At 44.4% G+C, this 18,508-nt stretch overlaps 32 non-coding genes across 32 annotated transcripts; all 32 read right to left on the bottom strand.

Annotated features, from left to right (window-relative positions):
- Positions 1–794: 794 nt before the first annotated feature.
- On the bottom strand, positions 795–867 carry TRNAV-CAC (transfer RNA valine (anticodon CAC)). Its single transcript has one exon. It is a non-coding gene; the product is annotated as a tRNA-Val (tRNA).
- Positions 868–1,230: 363 nt separating this feature from the next.
- Positions 1,231–1,303, bottom strand: TRNAV-AAC (transfer RNA valine (anticodon AAC)). Its single transcript has one exon. It is a non-coding gene; the product is annotated as a tRNA-Val (tRNA).
- A 671-nt stretch (positions 1,304–1,974) lies between these two features.
- TRNAV-UAC (transfer RNA valine (anticodon UAC)) lies at positions 1,975–2,047 on the bottom strand. The gene has a single exon. It is a non-coding gene; the product is annotated as a tRNA-Val (tRNA).
- A 667-nt stretch (positions 2,048–2,714) lies between these two features.
- TRNAV-CAC (transfer RNA valine (anticodon CAC)) lies at positions 2,715–2,787 on the bottom strand. The gene has a single exon. It is a non-coding gene; the product is annotated as a tRNA-Val (tRNA).
- A 667-nt stretch (positions 2,788–3,454) lies between these two features.
- TRNAV-CAC (transfer RNA valine (anticodon CAC)) lies at positions 3,455–3,527 on the bottom strand. Its single transcript has one exon. It is a non-coding gene; the product is annotated as a tRNA-Val (tRNA).
- A 145-nt stretch (positions 3,528–3,672) lies between these two features.
- Positions 3,673–3,745, bottom strand: TRNAV-AAC (transfer RNA valine (anticodon AAC)). Its single transcript has one exon. It is a non-coding gene; the product is annotated as a tRNA-Val (tRNA).
- Positions 3,746–3,890: 145 nt separating this feature from the next.
- Positions 3,891–3,963, bottom strand: TRNAV-AAC (transfer RNA valine (anticodon AAC)). The gene has a single exon. It is a non-coding gene; the product is annotated as a tRNA-Val (tRNA).
- Positions 3,964–4,630: 667 nt separating this feature from the next.
- On the bottom strand, positions 4,631–4,703 carry TRNAV-CAC (transfer RNA valine (anticodon CAC)). The gene has a single exon. It is a non-coding gene; the product is annotated as a tRNA-Val (tRNA).
- Positions 4,704–4,846: 143 nt separating this feature from the next.
- Positions 4,847–4,919, bottom strand: TRNAV-AAC (transfer RNA valine (anticodon AAC)). Its single transcript has one exon. It is a non-coding gene; the product is annotated as a tRNA-Val (tRNA).
- A 145-nt stretch (positions 4,920–5,064) lies between these two features.
- Positions 5,065–5,137, bottom strand: TRNAV-AAC (transfer RNA valine (anticodon AAC)). Its single transcript has one exon. It is a non-coding gene; the product is annotated as a tRNA-Val (tRNA).
- Positions 5,138–5,282: 145 nt separating this feature from the next.
- On the bottom strand, positions 5,283–5,355 carry TRNAV-CAC (transfer RNA valine (anticodon CAC)). Its single transcript has one exon. It is a non-coding gene; the product is annotated as a tRNA-Val (tRNA).
- A 667-nt stretch (positions 5,356–6,022) lies between these two features.
- Positions 6,023–6,095, bottom strand: TRNAV-CAC (transfer RNA valine (anticodon CAC)). Its single transcript has one exon. It is a non-coding gene; the product is annotated as a tRNA-Val (tRNA).
- A 666-nt stretch (positions 6,096–6,761) lies between these two features.
- Positions 6,762–6,836, bottom strand: TRNAV-CAC (transfer RNA valine (anticodon CAC)). The gene has a single exon. It is a non-coding gene; the product is annotated as a tRNA-Val (tRNA).
- Positions 6,837–6,980: 144 nt separating this feature from the next.
- TRNAV-AAC (transfer RNA valine (anticodon AAC)) lies at positions 6,981–7,053 on the bottom strand. Its single transcript has one exon. It is a non-coding gene; the product is annotated as a tRNA-Val (tRNA).
- A 667-nt stretch (positions 7,054–7,720) lies between these two features.
- Positions 7,721–7,793, bottom strand: TRNAV-CAC (transfer RNA valine (anticodon CAC)). The gene has a single exon. It is a non-coding gene; the product is annotated as a tRNA-Val (tRNA).
- Positions 7,794–7,938: 145 nt separating this feature from the next.
- On the bottom strand, positions 7,939–8,011 carry TRNAV-AAC (transfer RNA valine (anticodon AAC)). The gene has a single exon. It is a non-coding gene; the product is annotated as a tRNA-Val (tRNA).
- Positions 8,012–8,896: 885 nt separating this feature from the next.
- Positions 8,897–8,969, bottom strand: TRNAV-AAC (transfer RNA valine (anticodon AAC)). Its single transcript has one exon. It is a non-coding gene; the product is annotated as a tRNA-Val (tRNA).
- A 667-nt stretch (positions 8,970–9,636) lies between these two features.
- On the bottom strand, positions 9,637–9,709 carry TRNAV-CAC (transfer RNA valine (anticodon CAC)). Its single transcript has one exon. It is a non-coding gene; the product is annotated as a tRNA-Val (tRNA).
- A 145-nt stretch (positions 9,710–9,854) lies between these two features.
- On the bottom strand, positions 9,855–9,927 carry TRNAV-AAC (transfer RNA valine (anticodon AAC)). The gene has a single exon. It is a non-coding gene; the product is annotated as a tRNA-Val (tRNA).
- A 1,898-nt stretch (positions 9,928–11,825) lies between these two features.
- On the bottom strand, positions 11,826–11,898 carry TRNAV-CAC (transfer RNA valine (anticodon CAC)). Its single transcript has one exon. It is a non-coding gene; the product is annotated as a tRNA-Val (tRNA).
- A 145-nt stretch (positions 11,899–12,043) lies between these two features.
- On the bottom strand, positions 12,044–12,116 carry TRNAV-AAC (transfer RNA valine (anticodon AAC)). The gene has a single exon. It is a non-coding gene; the product is annotated as a tRNA-Val (tRNA).
- An 885-nt stretch (positions 12,117–13,001) lies between these two features.
- Positions 13,002–13,074, bottom strand: TRNAV-CAC (transfer RNA valine (anticodon CAC)). The gene has a single exon. It is a non-coding gene; the product is annotated as a tRNA-Val (tRNA).
- A 667-nt stretch (positions 13,075–13,741) lies between these two features.
- Positions 13,742–13,814, bottom strand: TRNAV-CAC (transfer RNA valine (anticodon CAC)). Its single transcript has one exon. It is a non-coding gene; the product is annotated as a tRNA-Val (tRNA).
- Positions 13,815–13,957: 143 nt separating this feature from the next.
- On the bottom strand, positions 13,958–14,030 carry TRNAV-AAC (transfer RNA valine (anticodon AAC)). Its single transcript has one exon. It is a non-coding gene; the product is annotated as a tRNA-Val (tRNA).
- Positions 14,031–14,479: 449 nt separating this feature from the next.
- TRNAV-CAC (transfer RNA valine (anticodon CAC)) lies at positions 14,480–14,552 on the bottom strand. The gene has a single exon. It is a non-coding gene; the product is annotated as a tRNA-Val (tRNA).
- A 581-nt stretch (positions 14,553–15,133) lies between these two features.
- On the bottom strand, positions 15,134–15,206 carry TRNAV-CAC (transfer RNA valine (anticodon CAC)). The gene has a single exon. It is a non-coding gene; the product is annotated as a tRNA-Val (tRNA).
- A 581-nt stretch (positions 15,207–15,787) lies between these two features.
- Positions 15,788–15,860, bottom strand: TRNAV-AAC (transfer RNA valine (anticodon AAC)). Its single transcript has one exon. It is a non-coding gene; the product is annotated as a tRNA-Val (tRNA).
- A 449-nt stretch (positions 15,861–16,309) lies between these two features.
- On the bottom strand, positions 16,310–16,382 carry TRNAV-CAC (transfer RNA valine (anticodon CAC)). The gene has a single exon. It is a non-coding gene; the product is annotated as a tRNA-Val (tRNA).
- Positions 16,383–16,527: 145 nt separating this feature from the next.
- Positions 16,528–16,600, bottom strand: TRNAV-AAC (transfer RNA valine (anticodon AAC)). Its single transcript has one exon. It is a non-coding gene; the product is annotated as a tRNA-Val (tRNA).
- Positions 16,601–16,956: 356 nt separating this feature from the next.
- Positions 16,957–17,029, bottom strand: TRNAV-AAC (transfer RNA valine (anticodon AAC)). The gene has a single exon. It is a non-coding gene; the product is annotated as a tRNA-Val (tRNA).
- A 667-nt stretch (positions 17,030–17,696) lies between these two features.
- TRNAV-CAC (transfer RNA valine (anticodon CAC)) lies at positions 17,697–17,769 on the bottom strand. The gene has a single exon. It is a non-coding gene; the product is annotated as a tRNA-Val (tRNA).
- A 142-nt stretch (positions 17,770–17,911) lies between these two features.
- TRNAV-AAC (transfer RNA valine (anticodon AAC)) lies at positions 17,912–17,984 on the bottom strand. The gene has a single exon. It is a non-coding gene; the product is annotated as a tRNA-Val (tRNA).
- Positions 17,985–18,508: the final 524 nt, after the last annotated feature.

Genomic DNA, 18,508 nt, shown 5'->3' with positions numbered 1-18,508 from the left:
TGGAGTGAAAGTGAAAAGATGTGGTCTTTTGTCTAAAAGCAAGAAGAAAGCCCATGTTTCTGCCCGGTTTCGAACCGGGGACCTTTCGCATGTTCGGCGAACGTGATAACCACTACACTACAGAAAGCTGGCTGTTGAGCCACCAACCACCCACCTGCCCACCCTCTTTCGCTTTCCACATTCAGTCACAAGAATTAAAAGCGAATGGATGAAAATAATGGAGTGAAAGTGAACAGATGTGGCCTTTGGTCTAAAAGCAAGAGGAAAGCCCATGTTTCTGCCCGGTTTCGAATCAGGGACCTTTCGCGTGTTAGGCGAACGTGATAGCCACTACACTACAGAAACCAGATGAAAACTCGCATGGCCATCGTTGCAAGCAAAGGATGCCAGATTGACAAATAAAAACAAGGTTTCATCGTGCAATGGTCCGAAAGCCAAAAACATAGGGATGTTCCATGTTTCTGCTATCTATCGAACTGGGGACCTTGGGTGTGTGAGGCAAAGGTGATAAACACTACACCTCCAGAAACTTGCTCTTCATGGAACCTGCTAACAGTGCAAGATCCAAAATGACGAAAATGATAAAGTCAAATCGAACAGGTATGTCGCTTTGTCTAAAAAAATTAAGAGTCAGTCCCATATTTCTACCCGTGGACCTTCCGTTTGTTAGGTGAATGTGAACATTACAACACTATAGAAACTAGATGAAAGCTACCAGAACGGTGTAAGCAAACCACTCCTGCTTAAAAAAAGAAAGTTTCCTCATGCAATAGTCAAAAACAACTGAAACTCCTTGTTTCTGCCCGGTTTCGAACCAGGGACCTTTCGCGTGTGAGGCGAACGTGATAACCACTACACTACAGAAACCTGGCTGTTGAACCACCAACCACCCACCTGCCCACCCTCTTTCGCTTTCCACATTCAGTCACAAGAATTAAAAGCGAATGGATGAATATAATGGAGTGAAAGTGAACAGGTGTGGCCTTTTGTCTAAAAGCAAGAAGAAAGCCCATGTTTCTGCCCGGTATCGAACCAGAGACCTTTCGCGTGTTAGGCGAACGTAATAACCACTACACTACAGAAACATGGCTTTTGAGCCACCAACCACCCACCTGCCCACCCTCTTTTGCTTTCCACATTCAGTAACAAGAATTAAAAGCGAATGGATGAAAATAATGGAGTGAAAGTGAACAGATGTGGCCTTTTGTCTAAAAGCAAGAAGAAAGCCCATGTTTCTGCCCGGTTTTGAACCGGGGACCTTTCGCGTGTTAGGCGAACATGATAACCACTACACTACAGAAACCTGGCTGTTGAGCCACCAACAACCACCCACCTGCCCACCCTCTTTCGCTTTCCACATTCAGTCACAAGAATTAAAAGTGAATGGATGAAAATAATGGAGTGAAAGTGAACAGGTGTGGCCTTTGGTCTAAAAGCAAGAGGAAAGCCCATGTTTCTGCCCGGTTTCAAACAAGGGACCTTTCGCGTGTTAGGCGAACGTGATAACCACTACACTACAGAAACCAGATGAAAACTCGCATGGCCGTCGTTGCAAGCAAAGGATACCAGATTGACAAATGTAAACAAGGTTTCATCGTGCAATGGTCCGAAAGCCAAAAACATAGGGATGTTCCATGTTTCTGCTATCTATCGAACTGGGGAACTTGGGTGTGTGAGGCAAAGGTGATAAACACTACACCTTCAGAAACTTGCTCTTCATGGAACCTGCTAACAGTGCAAGATCCAAAATGACGAAAATGATAAAGTCAAATCGAACAGGTATGTCGCTTTGTCTAAAAAAATTAAGAGTCAGTCCCATATTTCTACCCGTGGACCTTCCGTTTGTTAGGTGAATGTAAACATTACAACACTATAGAAACTAGATGAAAGCTACCAGAACGGTGTAAGCAAACCACTCCTGCTTAAAAAAAAGAAAGTTTCCTCATGCAATAGTCAAAAACATCTGAAACTTCTTGTTTCTGCCCGGTTTCGAACCAGGGACCTTTCGCGTGTAAGGCGAACGTGATAACCACTACACTACAGAAACCTGGCTGTTGAGCCACCAACCACCCACCTGCCCACCCTCTTTCGCTTTCCACATGCAGTCACAAGAATTAAAAGCGAATGGATGAAAATAATGGAGTGAAAGTGAACAGATGTGGCCTTTGGTTTAAAAGCAAGAGGAAAGCCCATGTTTCTGCCCGGTTTCGAATCAAGGACCTTTCGCGTGTTAGGCGAACGTGATAACCACTACACTACAGAAACCAAATGAAAACTCGCATGGCCGTCGTTGCAAGCAAAGGATGCCAGATTGACAAATAAAAACAAGGTTTCATCGTGCAATGGTCCGAAAGCCAAAAACATAGGGATGTTCCATGTTTCTGCTATCTATCGAACTGGGGACCTTGGGTGTGTGAGGCAAAGGTGATAAACACTACACCTCCAGAAACTTGCTCTTCATGGGACCTGCTAACAGTGCAAGATCCAAAATGACGAAAATGATAAAGTCAAATCGAACAGGTATGTCGCTTTGTCTAAAAAAATTAAGAGTCAGTCCCATATTTCTACCCGTGGACCTTCCGTTTGTTAGGTGAATGTGAACATTACAACACTATAGAAACTAGATGAAAGCTACCAGAACGGTGTAAGCAAACCACTCCTGCTTAAAAAAAGAAAGTTTCCTCATGCAATAGTCAAAAACATCTGAAACTCCTTGTTTCTGCCCGGTTTCGAACCAGGGACCTTTCGCGTGTGAGGCGAACGTGATAACCACTACACTACAGAAACCTGGCTGTTGAGCCACCAACCACCCACCTGCCCACCCTCTTTCGCTTTCCACATTCAGTCACAAGAATTAAAAGTGAATGGATGAAAATAATGGAGTGAAAGTGAACAGGTGTGGCCTTTGGTCTAAAAGCAAGAGGAAAGCCCATGTTTCTGCCCGGTTTCAAACAAGGGACCTTTCGCGTGTTAGGCGAACGTGATAACCACTACACTACAGAAACCAGATGAAAACTCGCATGGCCGTCGTTGCAAGCAAAGGATGCCAGCTTGACAAATAAAAACAAGGTTTCATTGTGCAATGGTCCGAAAGCCAAAAACATAGGGATGTTCCATGTTTCTGCTATCTATCGAACTGGGGACCTTGGGTGTGTGAGGCAAAGGTGATAAACACTACACCTCCAGAAACTTGCTCTTCATGGAACCTGCTAACAGTGCAAGATCCAAAATGACGAAAATGATAAAGTCAAATCGAACAGGTATGTCGCTTTGTCTAAATAAATTAAGAGTCAGTCCCATATTTCTACCCGTGGACCTTCCGTTTGTTAGGTGAATGTGATCATTACAACACTATAGAAACTAGATGAAAGCTACCAGAACGGTGTAAGCAAACCACTCCTGCTTAAAAAAAGAAAGTTTCCTCATGCAATAGTCAAAAACATCTGAAACTCCTTGTTTCTGCCTGGTTTCGAACCAGGGACCTTTCGCGTGTGAGGCGAACGTGATAACCACTACACTACAGAAACCTGGCTGTTGAGCCACCAACCACCCACCTGCCCACCCTCTTTCGCTTTCCACATTCAGTCACAAGAATTAAAAGCGAATGGATGAAAATAATGGAGTGAAAGTGAACAGGTGTGGCCTTTGGTCTAAAAGCAAGAGGAAAGCCCATGTTTCTGCCCGGTTTCGAACCGGGGACCTTTCGCGTGTTAGGCGAACGTGATAACCACTACACTACAGAAACCTGGCTGTTGAGCCACCAACCACCCACCTGCCCACCCTCTTTTGCTTTCCACATTCAGTAACAAGAATTAAAAGCGAATGGATGAAAATAATGGAGTGAAAGTGAACAGATGTGGCCTTTTGTCTAAAAGCAAGAAGAATGCCCATGTTTCTGCCCGGTTTCGAACCAGGGACCTTTCGCGTGTTAGGCGAACGTGATAACCACTACACTACAGAAACCTGGCTGTTGAGCCACCAACCACCCACCTGCCCACCCTCTTTCGCTTTCCACATTCAGTCACAAGAATTAAAAGCGAATGGATGAAAATAATGGAGTGAAAGTGAACAGATGTGGCCTTTGGTCTAAAAGCAAGAGGAAAGCCCATGTTTCTGCCCGGTTTCGAATCAAGGACCTTTCGCATGTTAGGCGAACGTGATAGCCACTACACTACAGAAACCAAATGAAAACTCGCATGGCCGTCGTTGCAAGCAAAGGATGCCAGATTGACAAATAAAAACAAGGTTTCATCGTGCAATGGTCCGAAAGCCAAAAACATAGGGATGTTCCATGTTTCTGCTATCTATCGAACTGGGGACCTTGGGTGTGTGAGGCAAAGGTGATAAACACTACACCTCCAGAAACTTGCTCTTCATGGAACCTGCTAACAGTGCAAGATCCAAAATGACGAAAATGATAAAGTCAAATCGAACAGGTATGTCGCTTTGTCTAAAAAAATTAAGAGTCAGTCCCATATTTCTACCCGTGGACCTTCCGTTTGTTAAGTGAATGTGAACATTACAACACTATAGAAACTAGATGAAAGCTACCAGAACGGTGTAAGCAAACCACTCCTGCTTAAAAAAAGAAAGTTTCCTCATGCAATAGTCAAAAACATCTGAAACTTCTTGTTTCTGCCCGGTTTCGAACCAGGGACCTTTCGCGTGTGAGGCGAACGTGATAACCACTACACTACAGAAACCTGTCTGTTGAGCCACCAACCACCCACCTGCCCACCCTCTTTCGCTTTCCACATTCAGTCAAGAATTAAAAGCGAATGAATGAAAATAATGGAGTGAAAGTGAAAAGATGTGGTCTTTTGTCTAAAAGCAAGAAGAAAGCCCATGTTTCTGCCTGGTTTCGAACCGGGGACCTTTCGCGTGTTAGGCGAACGTGATAACCACTACACTACAGAAACCTGGCTGTTGAGCCACCAACCACCCACCTGCCCACCCTCTTTCGCTTTCCACATTCAGTCACAAGAATTAAAAGCGAATGGATGAAAATAATGGAGTGAAAGTGAACAGGTGTGGCCTTTGGTCTAAAAGCAAGAGGAAAGCCCATGTTTCTGCCCGGTTTCGAACCGGGGACCTTTCGCGTGTTAGGCGAACGTGATAACCACTACACTACAGAAACCTGGCTGTTGAGCCACCAACCACCCACCTGCCCACCCTCTTTTGCTTTCCACATTCAGTAACAAGAATTAAAAGCGAATGGATGAAAATAATGGAGTGAAAGTGAACAGATGTGGCCTTTTGTCTAAAAGCGAGAAGAATGCCCATGTTTCTGCCCGGTTTCGAACCGGGGACCTTTCGCGTGTGAGGCGAACGTGATAACCACTACACTACAGAAACCTGGCTGTTCAGCCACCAACCACCCACCTGCCCACCCTCTTTCGCTTTCCACATTCAGTCACAAGAATTAAAAGCGAATGGATGAAAATAATGGAGTGAAAGTGAACAGATGTGGCCTTTGGTCTAAAAGCAAGAGGAAAGCCCATGTTTCTGCCCGGTTTCGAATCAAGGACCTTTCGCGTGTTAGGCGAACGTGATAACCACTACACTACAGAAACCAGATGTAAACTCGCATGGCCGTCGTTGCAAGCAAAGGATGCCAGATTGACAAATAAAAACAAGGTTACATCGTGCAATGGTCCGAAAGCCAAAAACATAGGGATGTTCCATGTTTCTGCTATCTATCGAACTGGGGACCTTGGGTGTGTGAGGCAAAGGTGATAAACACTACACATCCAGAAACTTGCTCTTCATGGAACCTGCTAACAGTGCAAGATCCAAAATGACGAAAATGATAAAGTCAAATCGAACAGGTATGTCGCTTTGTCTAAAAAAATTAAGAGTCAGTCCCATATTTCTACCCGTGGACCTTCCGTTTGTTAGGTGAATGTGAACATTACAACACTATAGAAACTAGATGAAAGCTACCAGAACGGTGTAAGCAAACCACTCCTGCTTAAAAAAAGAAAGTTTCCTCATGCAATAGTCAAAAACATCTGAAACTCCTTGTTTCTGCATGGTTTCGAACCAGGGACCTTTCGCGTGTGAGGCGAACGTGATAACCACTACACTACAGAAACTTGGCTGTTGTGCCACCAACCACCCAACTGCCCACCCTCCTTTGCTTTCCACATTCAGTCACAAGAATTAAAAGCGAATGGATGAAAATAATGGAGTGAAAGTGAACAGATGTGGCCTTTGGTCTAAAAGCAAGAAGAAAGCCCATGTTTCTGCCCGGTTTCGAATCAGGGACCTTTCGCGTGTTAGGCGAACGTGATAGCCACTACACTACAGAAACCAGATGAAAACTTGCATGGCCGTCGTTGCAAGCAAAGGATGCCAAATTGAAAAATAAAAACAAGGTTTCATCGTGCAATGGTCCGAAAGCCAAATACATAGGGATGTTCCATGTTTCTGCTATCTATCGAACTGGGGACCTTGGGTGTGTGAGGCAAAGGTGATAAACACTACACCTCCAGAAACTTGCTCTTCATGGAACCTGCTAACAGTGCAAGATCCAAAATGCCGAAAATGATAAAGTCAAATCGAACAGGTATGTCGCTGTGTCTAAAAAAATTAAGAGTCAGTCCCATATTTCTACCCGTGGACCTTCCGTTTGTTAGGTGAATGTGAACATTACAACACTATAGAAACTAGATGAAAGCTACCAGAACGGTGTAAGCAAACCACTCCTGCTTAAAAAAAGAAAGTTTCCTCATGCAATAGTCAAAAACATCTGAAACTTCTGGTTTCTGCCCGGTTTCGAACCAGGGACCTTTCGCGTGTGAGGCGAACGTGATAACCACTACACTACAATAACCTGGCTGTTGAGCCACCAACCACCCACCTGCCAACCCTCTTTCGCTTTCCACATTCAGTCACAAGAATTAAAAGCGAATGGATGAAAATAATGGAGTGAAAGTGAACAGATGTGGCCTTTTGTCTAAAAGCGGGAAGAATGCCCATGTTTCTGCCCGGTTTCGAACCGGGGACCTTTCGCGTGTTAGGCGAACGTGATAACCACTACACTACAGAAACCTGGCTGTTGAGCCACCAACCACCCACCTGCCCACCCTCTTTCGCTTTCCACATTCAGTCACAAGAATTAAAAGCGAATGGATGAAAATAATGGAGTGAAAGTGAACAGATGTGGCCTTTGGTCTAAAAGCAAGAGGAAAGCCCATGTTTCTGCCCGGTTTCGAATCAAGGACCTTTCGCGTGTTAGGCAAACGTGATAACCACTACACTACAGAAACCAGATGTAAACTCGCATGGCCGTCGTTGCAAGCAAAGGATGCCAGATTGACAAATAAAAACAAGGTTACATCGTGCTATGGTCCGAAAGCCAAAAACATAGGGATGTTCCATGTTTCTGCTATCTATCGAACTGGGGACCTTGGGTGTGTGAGGCAAAGGTGATAAACACTACACATCCAGAAACTTGCTCTTCATGGAACCTGCTAACAGTGCAAGATCCAAAATGACGAAAATGATAAAGTCAAATCGAACAGGTATGTCGCTTTGTCTAAAAAAATTAAGAGTCAGTCCCATATTTCTTCCCGTGGACCTTCCGTTTGTTAGGTGAATGTGAACATTACAACACTATAGAAACTAGATGAAAGCTACCAGAACGGTGTAAGCAAACCACTCTTGCTTAAAAAAAGAAAGTTTCCTCATGCAATAGTCAAAAACATCTGAAACTCCTTGTTTCTGCATGGTTTCGAACCAGGGACCTTTCGCGTGTGAGGCGAACGTGATAACCACTACACTACAGAAACTTGGCTGTTGAGCCACCAACCACCAAACTGCCCACCCTCCTTTGCTTTCCACATTCAGTCACAAGAATTAAAAGCGAATGGATGAAAATAATGGAGTGAAAGTGAAAAGATGTGGTCTTTTGTCTAAAAGCAAGAAGAATGCTCATGTTTCTGCCCGGTTTCGAACCGGGGACCTTTCGCGTGTTAGGCGAACGTGACAACCACTACACTACAGAAACCTGGCCGATGAGCCACCAACCACCCACCTGCCCACCCTCTTTCGCTTTCCACATTCAGTCACAAGAATTAAAAGCGAATGGATGAAAATAATGGAGTGAAAGTGAACAGATGTGGCCTTTGGTCTAAAAGCAAGAAGAAAGCCCATGTTTCTGCCCGGTTTCGAATCAGGGACCTTTCGCGTGTTAGGCGAACGTGATAGCCACTACACTACAGAAACCAGATGAAAACTTGCATGGCCGTCGTTGCAAGCAAAGGATGCCAAATTGAAAAATAAAAACAAGGTTTCATCGTGCAATGGTCCGAAAGCCAAAAACATAGGGATGTTCCATGTTTCTGCTATCTATCGAACTGGGGACCTTGGGTGTGTGAGGCAAAGGTGATAAACACTACACCTCCAGAAACTTGCTCTTCATGGAACCTGCTAACAGTGCAAGATCCAAAATGACGAAAATTATAAAGTCAAATCGAACAGGTATGTCGCTTTGTCTAAAAAAATTAAGAGTCAGTCCCATATTTCTACCCGTGGACCTTCCGTTTGTTAGGTGAATGTGAACATTACAACACTATAGAAACTAGATGAAAGCTACCAGAACGGTGTAAGCAAACCACTCCTGCTTAAAAAAAGAAAGTTTCCTCATGCAATAGTCAAAAACAACTGAAACTCCTTGTTTCTGCCCGATTTCGAACAAGGGACCTTTCGCGTGTGAGGCAAACGTGATAACCACTACACTACAGAAACCTGGCTGTTGAGCCACCAACCACCCACCTGCCCACCCTCTTTCGCTTTCCACATTCAGTCACAAGAATTAAAAGCGAATAGATGAAAATAATGGAGTGAAAGTGAACAGGTGTGGCCTTTTGTCTAAAAGCAAGAAGAAAGCCCATGTTTCTGCCCGGTATCGAACCAGAGACCTTTCGCGTGTTAGGCGAACGTGATAACCACTACACTACAGAAACATGGCTGTTGAGCCACCAACCACCCACCTGCCCACCCTCTTTCGCTTTCCACATTCAGTCACAAGAATTAAAAGCGAATGGATGAAAATAATGGAGTGAAAGTGAACAGATGTGGCCTTTGGTCTAAAAGCAAGAAGAAAGCCCATGTTTCTGCCCGGTTTCGAATCAGGGACCTTTCGCGTGTTAGGCGAACGTGATAGCCACTACACTACAGAAACCAGATGAAAACTTGCATGGCCGTCGTTGCAAGCAAAGGATGCCAAATTGAAAAATAAAAACAAGGTTTCATCGTGCAATGGTCCGAAAGCCAAAAACATAGGGATGTTCCATGTTTCTGCTATCTATCGAACTGGGGACCTTGGGTGTGTGAGGCAAAGGTGATAAACACTACACCTCCAGAAACTTGCTCTTCATGGAACCTGCTAACAGTGCAAGATCCAAAATGACGAAAATGATAAAGTCAAAGCGAACAGGTATGTCGCTTTGTCTAAAAAAATTAAGAGTCAGTCCCATATTTCTACCCGTGGACCTTCCGTTTGTTAGGTGAATGTGAACATTACAACACTATAGAAACTAGATGAAAGCTACCAGAACGGTGTACGCAAACCACTCCTGCTTAAAAAAAGAAAGTTTCCTCATGCAATAGTCAAAAACATCTGAAACTCCTTGTTTCTGCCCGGTTTCGAACCAGGGACCTTTCGCGTGTGAGGCGAACGTGATAACCACTACACTACAGAAACCTGGCTGTTGAGCCACCAACCACCCACCTGCCCACCCTCTTTCGCTTTCCACATTCAGTCACAAGAATTAAAAGCGAATGGATGAAAATAATGGAGTGAAAGTGAACAGGTGTGGCCTTTGGTCTAAAAGCAAGAGGAAAGCCCATGTTTCTGCCCGGTTTCGAACCGGGGACCTTTCGCGTGTTAGGCGAATGTGATAACCACTACACTACAGAAACCTGGCTGTTGAGCCACCAACCACCCACCTGCCCACCCTCTTTTGCTTTCCACATTCAGTAACAAGAATTAAAAGCGAATGGATGAAAATAATGGAGTGAAAGTGAACAGATGTGGCCTTTGGTCTAAAAGCAAGAGGAAAGCCCATGTTTCTGCCGGTTTCGAATCAAGGACCTTTCGCGTGTTAGGCGAACGTAATAGCCACTACACTACAGAAACCAAATGAAAACTCGCATGGCCGTCGTTGCAAGCAAAGGATGCCAGATTGACAAATAAAAACAAGGTTTCATCGTGCAATGGTCCGAAAGCCAAAAACATAGGGATGTTCAATGTTTCTGCTATCTATCGAACTGGGGACCTTGGGTGTGTGAGGCAAAGGTGATAAACACTACACCTCCAGAAACTTGCTCTTCATGGAACCTGCTAACAGTGCAAGATCCAAAATGACGAAAATAATAAAGTCAAATCGAACAGGTATGTCGCTTTGTCTAAAAAGTGGTTTGCTTACACCGTTCTGGTAGCTTTCATCTAGTTTCTATAGTGTTGTAATGTTCACATTCACCTAACAAACGGAAGGTCCACGGGTAGAAATATGGGACTGACTCTTAATTTTTTTAGACAAAGCGACATACCTGTTCGATTTGACTTTATCATTTTCGTCATTTTGGATCTTGCACTGTTAGCAGATTCCATGAAGAGCAAGTTTCTGGATGTGTAGTGTTTATCACCTTTGCCTCACACACCCAAGGGACCTTTCGCGTGTGAGGCGAACGTGATAACCACTACACTACAGAAACCTGGCTGTTGAGCCACCAACCACCCACCTGCCCACCCTCTTTCGCTTTCCACATTCAGTCACAAGAATTAAAAGCGAATAGATGAAAATAATGGAGTGAAAGTGAACAGGTGTGGCCTTTTGTCTAAAAGCAAGAAGAAAGCCCATGTTTCTGCCCGGTATCGAACCAGAGACCTTTCGCGTGTTAGGCAAACGTGATAACCACTACACTACAGAAACATGGCTGTTGAGCCACCAACCACCCACCTGCCCACCCTCTTTCGCTTTCCACATTCAGTCACAAGAATTAAAAGCGAATGGATGAAAATAATGGAGTGAAAGTGAACAGATGTGGCCTTTGGTCTAAAAGCAAGAAGAAAGCCCATGTTTCTGCCCGGTTTCGAATCAGGGACCTTTCGCGTGTTAGGCGAACGTGATAGCCACTACACTACAGAAACCAGATGAAAACTTGCATGGCCGTCGTTGCAAGCACAGGATGCCAAATTGAAAAATAAAAACAAGGTTTCATCGTGCCATGGTCCGAAAGCCAAAAACATAGGGATGTTCCATGTTTCTGCTATCTATCGAACTGGGGACCTTGGGTGTGTGAGGCAAAGGTGATAAACACTACACCTCCAGAAACTTGCTCTTCATGGAACCTGCTAACAGTGCAAGATCCAAAATGCCGAAAATGATAAATTCAAATCGAACAGGTATGTCGCTGTGTCTAAAAAAATTAAGAGTCAGTCCCATATTTCTACCCGTGGACCTTCCGTTTGTTAGGTGAATGTGAACATTACAACACTATAGAAACTAGATGAAAGCTACCAGAACGGTGTAAGCAAACCACTCCTGCTTAAAAAAAGAAAGTTTCCTCATGCAATAGTCAAAAACATCTGAAACTTCTTGTTTCTGCCCGGTTTCGAACCAGGGACCTTTCGTGTGTGAGGCGAACGTGATAACCACTACACTACAATAACCTGGCTGTTGAGCCACCAACCACCCACCTGCCAACCCTCTTTCGCTTTCCACATTCAGTCACAAGAATTAAAAGCGAATGAATGAAAATAATGGAGTGAAAGTGAACAGGTGTGGCCTTTGGTCTAAAAGCAAGAGGAAAGCCCATGTTTCTGCCCGGTTTCGAACAAGGGACCTTTCGCGTGTGAGGCGAATGTGATAACCACTACACTACAGAAACCTGGCTGTTGAGCCACCAACCACCCACCTGCCCACCCTCTTTCGCTTTCCACATTCAGTCACAAGAATTAAAAGCGAATGGATGAAAATAATGGAGTGAAAGTGAACAGGTGTGGCCTTTTGTCTAAAAGCAAGAAGAAAGCCCATGTTTCTGCCCGGTATCGAACCAGAGACCTTTCGCGTGTTAGGCGAACGTGATAACCACTACACTACAGAAACATGGCTGTTGAGCCACCAACCACCCACCTGCCCACCCTCTTTTGCTTTCCACATTCAGTAACAAGAATTAAAAGCGAATGGATGAAAATAATGGAGTGAAAGTGAACAGATGTGGCCTTTTGTCTAAAAGCAAGTAGAAAGCCAATGTTTCTGCCAGGTTTCGAACCGGGGACCTTTTGCGTGTTAGGCGAACGTGATAACCACTACACTACAGAAACCTGGCTGTTGAGCCAACAACCACCCACCTGCCCACCCTCTTTCGCTTTCCACATTCAGTCACAAGAATTAAAAGCGAATGGATGAAAATAATGGAGTGAAAGTGAACAGATGTGGCCTTTGGTCTAAAAGCAAGAGGAAAGCCCATGTTTCTGCCCGGTTTCGAATCAAGGACCTTTCGCGTGTTAGGCGAACGTGATAGCCACTACACTACAGAAACCAAATGAAAACTCGCATGGCCGTCGTTGCAAGCAAAGGATGCCAGATTGACAAATAAAAACAAGGTTTCATCGTGCAATGGTCCGAAAGCCAAAAACATAGGGATGTTCCATGTTTCTGCTATCTATCGAACTGGGGACCTTGGGTGTGTGAGGCAAAGGTGATAAACACTACACCTCCAGAAACTTGCTCTTCATGGAACCTGCTAACAGTGCAAGATCCAAAATGACGAAAATGATAAAGTCAAATCGAACAGGTATGTCGCTTTGTCTAAAAAAATTAAGAGTCAGTCCCATATTTCTACCCGTGGACCTTCCGTTTGTTAGGTGAATGTGAACATTACAACACTATAGAAACTAGATGAAAGCTACCAGAACGGTGTAAGCAAACCACTCCTGCTTAAAAAAAGAAAGTTTCCTCATGCAATAGTCAAAAACATCTGAAACTTCTTGTTTCTGCCCAGTTTCGAACCATGGACCTTTCGCGTGTGAGGCGAACGTGATAACCACTACACTACAGAAACCTGGCTGTTGAGCCACCAACCACCCACCTGCCAACCCTCTTTCGCTTTCCACATTCAGTCACAAGAATTAAAAGCGAATGGATGAAAATAATGGAGTGAAAATGAACAGGTATGGCCTTTGGTCTAAAAGCAAGAGGAAAGCCCATGTTTCTGCCCGGTTTCGAACCGGGGACTTTTCGCGTGTTAGGCGAACGTGATAACCACTACACAACAGAAACCAAATGAAAACTCGCATGGCCGTCGTTGCAAGCAAAGGATACCAGATTGACAAATGTAAACAAGGTTTCATCGTGCAATGGTCCGAAAGCCAAAAACATAGGGATGTTCCATGTTTCTGCTATCTATCGAACTGGGGACCTTGGGTGTGTGAGGCAAAGGTGATAAACACTACACCTCCAGAAACTTGCTCTTCATGGAACCTGCTAACAGTGCAAGATCCAAAATGACGAAAATGATAAAGTCAAATCGAACAGGTATGTCGCTTTGTCTAAAAAAATTAAGAGTCAGTCCCATATTTCTACCCGTGGACCTTCCGTTTGTTAGGTGAATGTGATCATTACAACACTATAGAAACTAGATGAAAGCTACCAGAACGGTGTAAGCAAACCACTCCTGCTTAAAAAAAGAAAGTTTCCTCATGCAATAGTCAAAAACATCTGAAACTCCTTGTTTCTGCCTGGTTTCGAACCAGGGACCTTTCGCGTGTGAGGCGAACGTGATAACCACTACACTACAGAAACATGGCTGTTGAGCCACCAACCACCCACCTGCCCACCCTGCTTCGCTTTCCACATTCAGTCAAGAATTAAAAGCGAATGGATGAAAATAATGGAGTGAAAGTGAAAATATGTGGTCTTTTGTCTAAAAGCAAGAAGAAAGCCCATGTTTCTGCCCGGTTTCGAACCGGGGACCTTTCGCGTGTTAGGCGAACGTGATAGCCACTACACTACAGAAACCAGATGAAAACTCGCATGGCCGTCGTTGCAAGCAAAGGATGCCAGATTGACAAATAAAAACAAGGTTTCATCGTGCAATGGTCCGAAAGCCAAAAACATAGGGATGTTCCATGTTTCTGCTATCTATCGAACTGGGGACCTTGGGTGTGTGAGGCAAAGGTGATAAACACTACACCTCCAGAAACTTGCTCTTCATGGAACCTGCTAACAGTGCAAGATCCAAAATGACGAAAATGATAATGTCAAATCGAACAGGTATGTTGCTTTGTCTAAAAAAATTAAGAGTCAGTCCCATATTTCTACCCGTGGACCTTCCGTTTGTTAGGTGAATGTGAACATTACAACACTATAGAAACTAGATGAAAGCTAACAGAACGGTGTAAGCAAACCACTCCTGCTTAAAAAAAGAAAGTTTCCTCATGCAATAGTCAAAAACAACTGAAACTCCTTGTTTCTGCCCGGTTTCGAACCAGGGACCTTTCGCGTGTGAGGCGAACGTGATAACCACTACACTACAGAAACCTGGCTGTTGAGCCACCAACCACCCACCTGCCCACCCTCTTTCGCTTTCCACATTCAGTCACAAGAAGTAAAAGCGAATGGATGAAAATAATGGAGTGAAAGTGAACAGGTGTGGCCTTTTGTCTAAAAGCAAGAAGAAAGACCATGTTTCTGCCCGGTATCGAACCAGAGACCTTTCGCGTGTTAGGCGAACGTGAAAACCACTACACTACAGAAACATGGCTGTTGAGCCACCAACCACCCACCTGCCCACCCTCTTTTGCTTTCCACATTCAGTAACAAGAAATAAAAGCGAATGGATGAAAATAATGGAGTGAAAGTGAACAGATGTGGCCTTTTGTCTAAAAGCAAGAAGAAAGCCCATGTTTCTGCCGGGTTTCGAACCGGGGACCTTTCGCGTGTTAGGCGAACGAGATAACCACTACACTACAGAAACCTGGCTGTTGAGCCAACAACCACCCACCTGCCCACCCTCTTTCGCTTTCCACATTCAGTCACAAGAATTAAAAGTGAATGGATGAAAATAATGGAATGAAAGTGAACAGATGTGGCCTTTTGTCTAAAAGCAAGAAGAAAGCCCATGTTTCTGCCCGGTTTCGAACCAGGGACCTTTCGCGTGTGAGGCGAACGTGATAACCACTACACTACAGAAACCTGGCTGTTGAGCCACCAACCACCCACCTGCCCACCCTCTTTCGCTTTCCACATTCAGTCACAAGAAGTAAAAGCGAATGGATGAAAATAATGGAGTGAAAGTGAACAGGTGTGGCCTTTTGTCTAAAAGCAAGAAGAAAGACCATGTTTCTGCCCGGTATCGAACCAGAGACCTTTCGCGTGTTAGGCGAACGTGAAAACCACTACACTACAGAAACATGGCTGTTGAGCCACCAACCACCCACCTGCCCACCCTCTTTTGCTTTCCACATTCAGTAACAAGAAATAAAAGCGAATGGATGAAAATAATGGAGTGAAAGTGAACAGATGTGGCCTTTTGTCTAAAAGCAAGAAGAAAGCCCATGTTTCTGCCGGGTTTCGAACCAGGGACCTTTCGCGTGTTAGGCGAACGAGATAACCACTACACTACAGAAACCTGGCTGTTGAGCCAACAACCACCCACCTGCCCACCCTCTTTCGCTTTCCACATTCAGTCACAAGAATTAAAAGTGAATGGATGAAAATAATGGAATGAAAGTGAACAGATGTGGCCTTTTGTCTAAAAGCAAGAAGAAAGCCCATGTTTCTGCCCGGTTTCGAACCAGGGACCTTTCGCGTGTTAGGCGAACGTGATAACCACTACACTACAGAAACCAGATGAAAACTCGTATGGCCGTCGTTGCAAGCAAAGGATACCAGATTGACAAATGAAAACAAGGTTTCATCGTGCAATGGTCCGAAAGCCAAAAACATAGGGATGTTCCATGTTTCTGCTATCTATCGAACTGGGGACCTTGGGTGTGTGAGGCAAAGGTGATAAACACTACACCTCCAGAAACTTGCTCTTCATGGAACCTGCTAACAGTGCAAGATCCAAAATGACGAAAATGATAAAGTCAAATCGAACAGGTATGTCGCTTTGTCTAAAAAAATTAAGAGTCAGTCCCATATTTCTACCCGTGGACCTTCCGTTTGTTAGGTGAATGTGAACATTACAACACTATAGAAACTAGATGAAAGCTACCAGAACGGTGTAAGCAAACCACTCCTGCTTAAAAAAAGAAAGTTTCCTCATGCAATAGTCAAAAACATCTAAAACTTCTTGTTTCTGCCCGGTTTCGAACCATGGACCTTTCGCGTGTGACGCGAATGTGATAACCACTACACTACAGAAACCTGGCTGTTGAGCCACCAACCACCCACCTGCCCACCCTCTTTCGCTTTCCACATTCAGTCACAAGAATTAAAAGCGAATGGATGAAAATAATGGAGTGAAAGTGAAAAGATGTGGTCTTTTGTCTAAAAGCAAGAAGAAAGCCCATGTTTCTGCCCGGTTTCGAACCAGGGACCTTTCGCATGTTCGGCGAACGTGATAACCACTACACTACAGAAACCTGGCTGTTGAGCCACCAACCACCCACCTGCCCACCCTCTTTCGCTTTCCACATTCAGTCACAAGAATTAAAAGCGAATGGATGAATATAATGGAGTGAAAGTGAACAGGTGTGGCCTTTTGTCTAAAAGCAAACCCATGTTTCTGCCCGGTATCAAACCAGAGACCTTTCGCGTGTTAGGCGAACGTGATAACCACTACACTACAGAAACATGGCTTTTGAGCCACCAACCACCCACCTGCCCACCCTCTTTTGCTTTCCACATTCAGTAACAAGAATTAAAAGCGAATGGATGAAAATAATGGAGTGAAAGTGAACAGATGTGGCCTTTTGTCTAAAAGCAAGAAGAAAGCCCATGTTTCTGCCCGGTTTTGAACCGGGGACCTTTCGCGTGTTAGGCGAACGTGATAACCACTACACTACAGAAACCTGGCTGTTAAACCAACAACCACCCACCTGCCCACCATCTTTCGCTTTCCACATTCAGTCACAAGAATTAAAAGTGAATGGATGAAAATAATGGAGTGAAAGTGAACAGGTGTGGCCTTTGGTCTAAAAGCAAGAGGAAAGCCCATGTTTCTGCCCGGTTTCAAACAAGGGACCTTTCGCGTGTTAGGCGAACGTGATAACCACTACACTACAGAAACCAGATGAAAACTCGCATGGCCGTCGTTGCAAGCAAAGGATGCCAGATTGACAAATAAAAACAAGGTTTCATCGTGCAATGGTCCGAAAGCCAAAAACATAGGGATGTTCCATGTTTCTGCTATCTATCGAACTGGGGACCTTGGGTGTGTGAGGCAAAGGTGATAAACACTACACCTCCAGAAACTTGCTCTTCATGGAACCTGCTAACAGTGCAAGATCCAAAATGACTAAAATGATAAAGTCAAATCGAACAGGTATGTCGCTTTGTCTAAAAAAATTAAGAGTCAGTCCCATATTTCTACCCGTGGACCTTCCGTTTGTTAGGTGAATGTGATCATTACAACACTATAGAAACTAGATTAAAGCTACCAGAACGGTGTAAGCAAACCACTTCTGCTTAAAAAAAGAAAGTTTCCTCATGCAATAGTCAAAAACATCTGAAACTCCTTGTTTCTGCCTGGTTTCGAACCAGGGACCTTTCGCGTGTGAGGCGAACGTGATAACCACTACACTACAGAAACCTGGCTGTTGAACCACCAACCACCCACCTGCCCACCCTCCTTCGCTTTCACATTCAGTCAAGAATTAAAAGCGAATGGATGAAAATAATGGAGTGAAAGTGAAAAGATGTGGTCTTTTGTCTAAAAGCAAGAAGAAAGCCCATGTTTCTGCCTGGTTTCGAACCGGGGACCTTTCGCGTGTTAGGCGAACGTGATAACCACTACACTACAGAAACCTGGCTGTTGAGCCACCAACCACCCACCTGCCCACCCTCTTTCGCTTTCCACATTCAGTCACAAGAATTAAAAGCGAATGGATGAAAATAATGGAGTGAAAGTGAACAGATGTGGCCTTTGGTCTAAAAGCAAGAGGAAAGCCCATGTTTCTGCCCGGTTTCGAATCAGGGACCTTTCGCGTGTTAGGCGAACGTGATAGCCACTACTCTACAGAAACCAGATGAAAACTCGCATGGCAGTCGTTGCAAGCAAAGGATGCCAGATTGACAAATAAAAACAAGGTTTCATCGTGCAATGGTCCGAAAGCCAAAAACATAGGGATGTTCCATGTTTCTGCTATCTATCGAACTGGGGACCTTGGGTGTGTGAGGCAAAGGTGATAAACACTACACCTCCAGAAACTTGCTCTTCATGGAACCTGCTAACAGTGCAAGATCCAAAATGACGAAAATGATAAAGTCAAATCGAACAGGTATGTCGCTTTGTCTAAAAAAATTAAGAGTCAGTCCCATATTTCTACCCG

Source organism: Hyla sarda, chromosome 3 (assembly GCF_029499605.1).
Source record: "Hyla sarda isolate aHylSar1 chromosome 3, aHylSar1.hap1, whole genome shotgun sequence".
In the NCBI taxonomy this organism is placed as follows: Eukaryota; Metazoa; Chordata; class Amphibia; order Anura; family Hylidae; genus Hyla; species Hyla sarda.
Note: the sequence above shows the minus strand (reverse complement) of the source record. Positions and strands in the feature narration are given on the sequence as shown.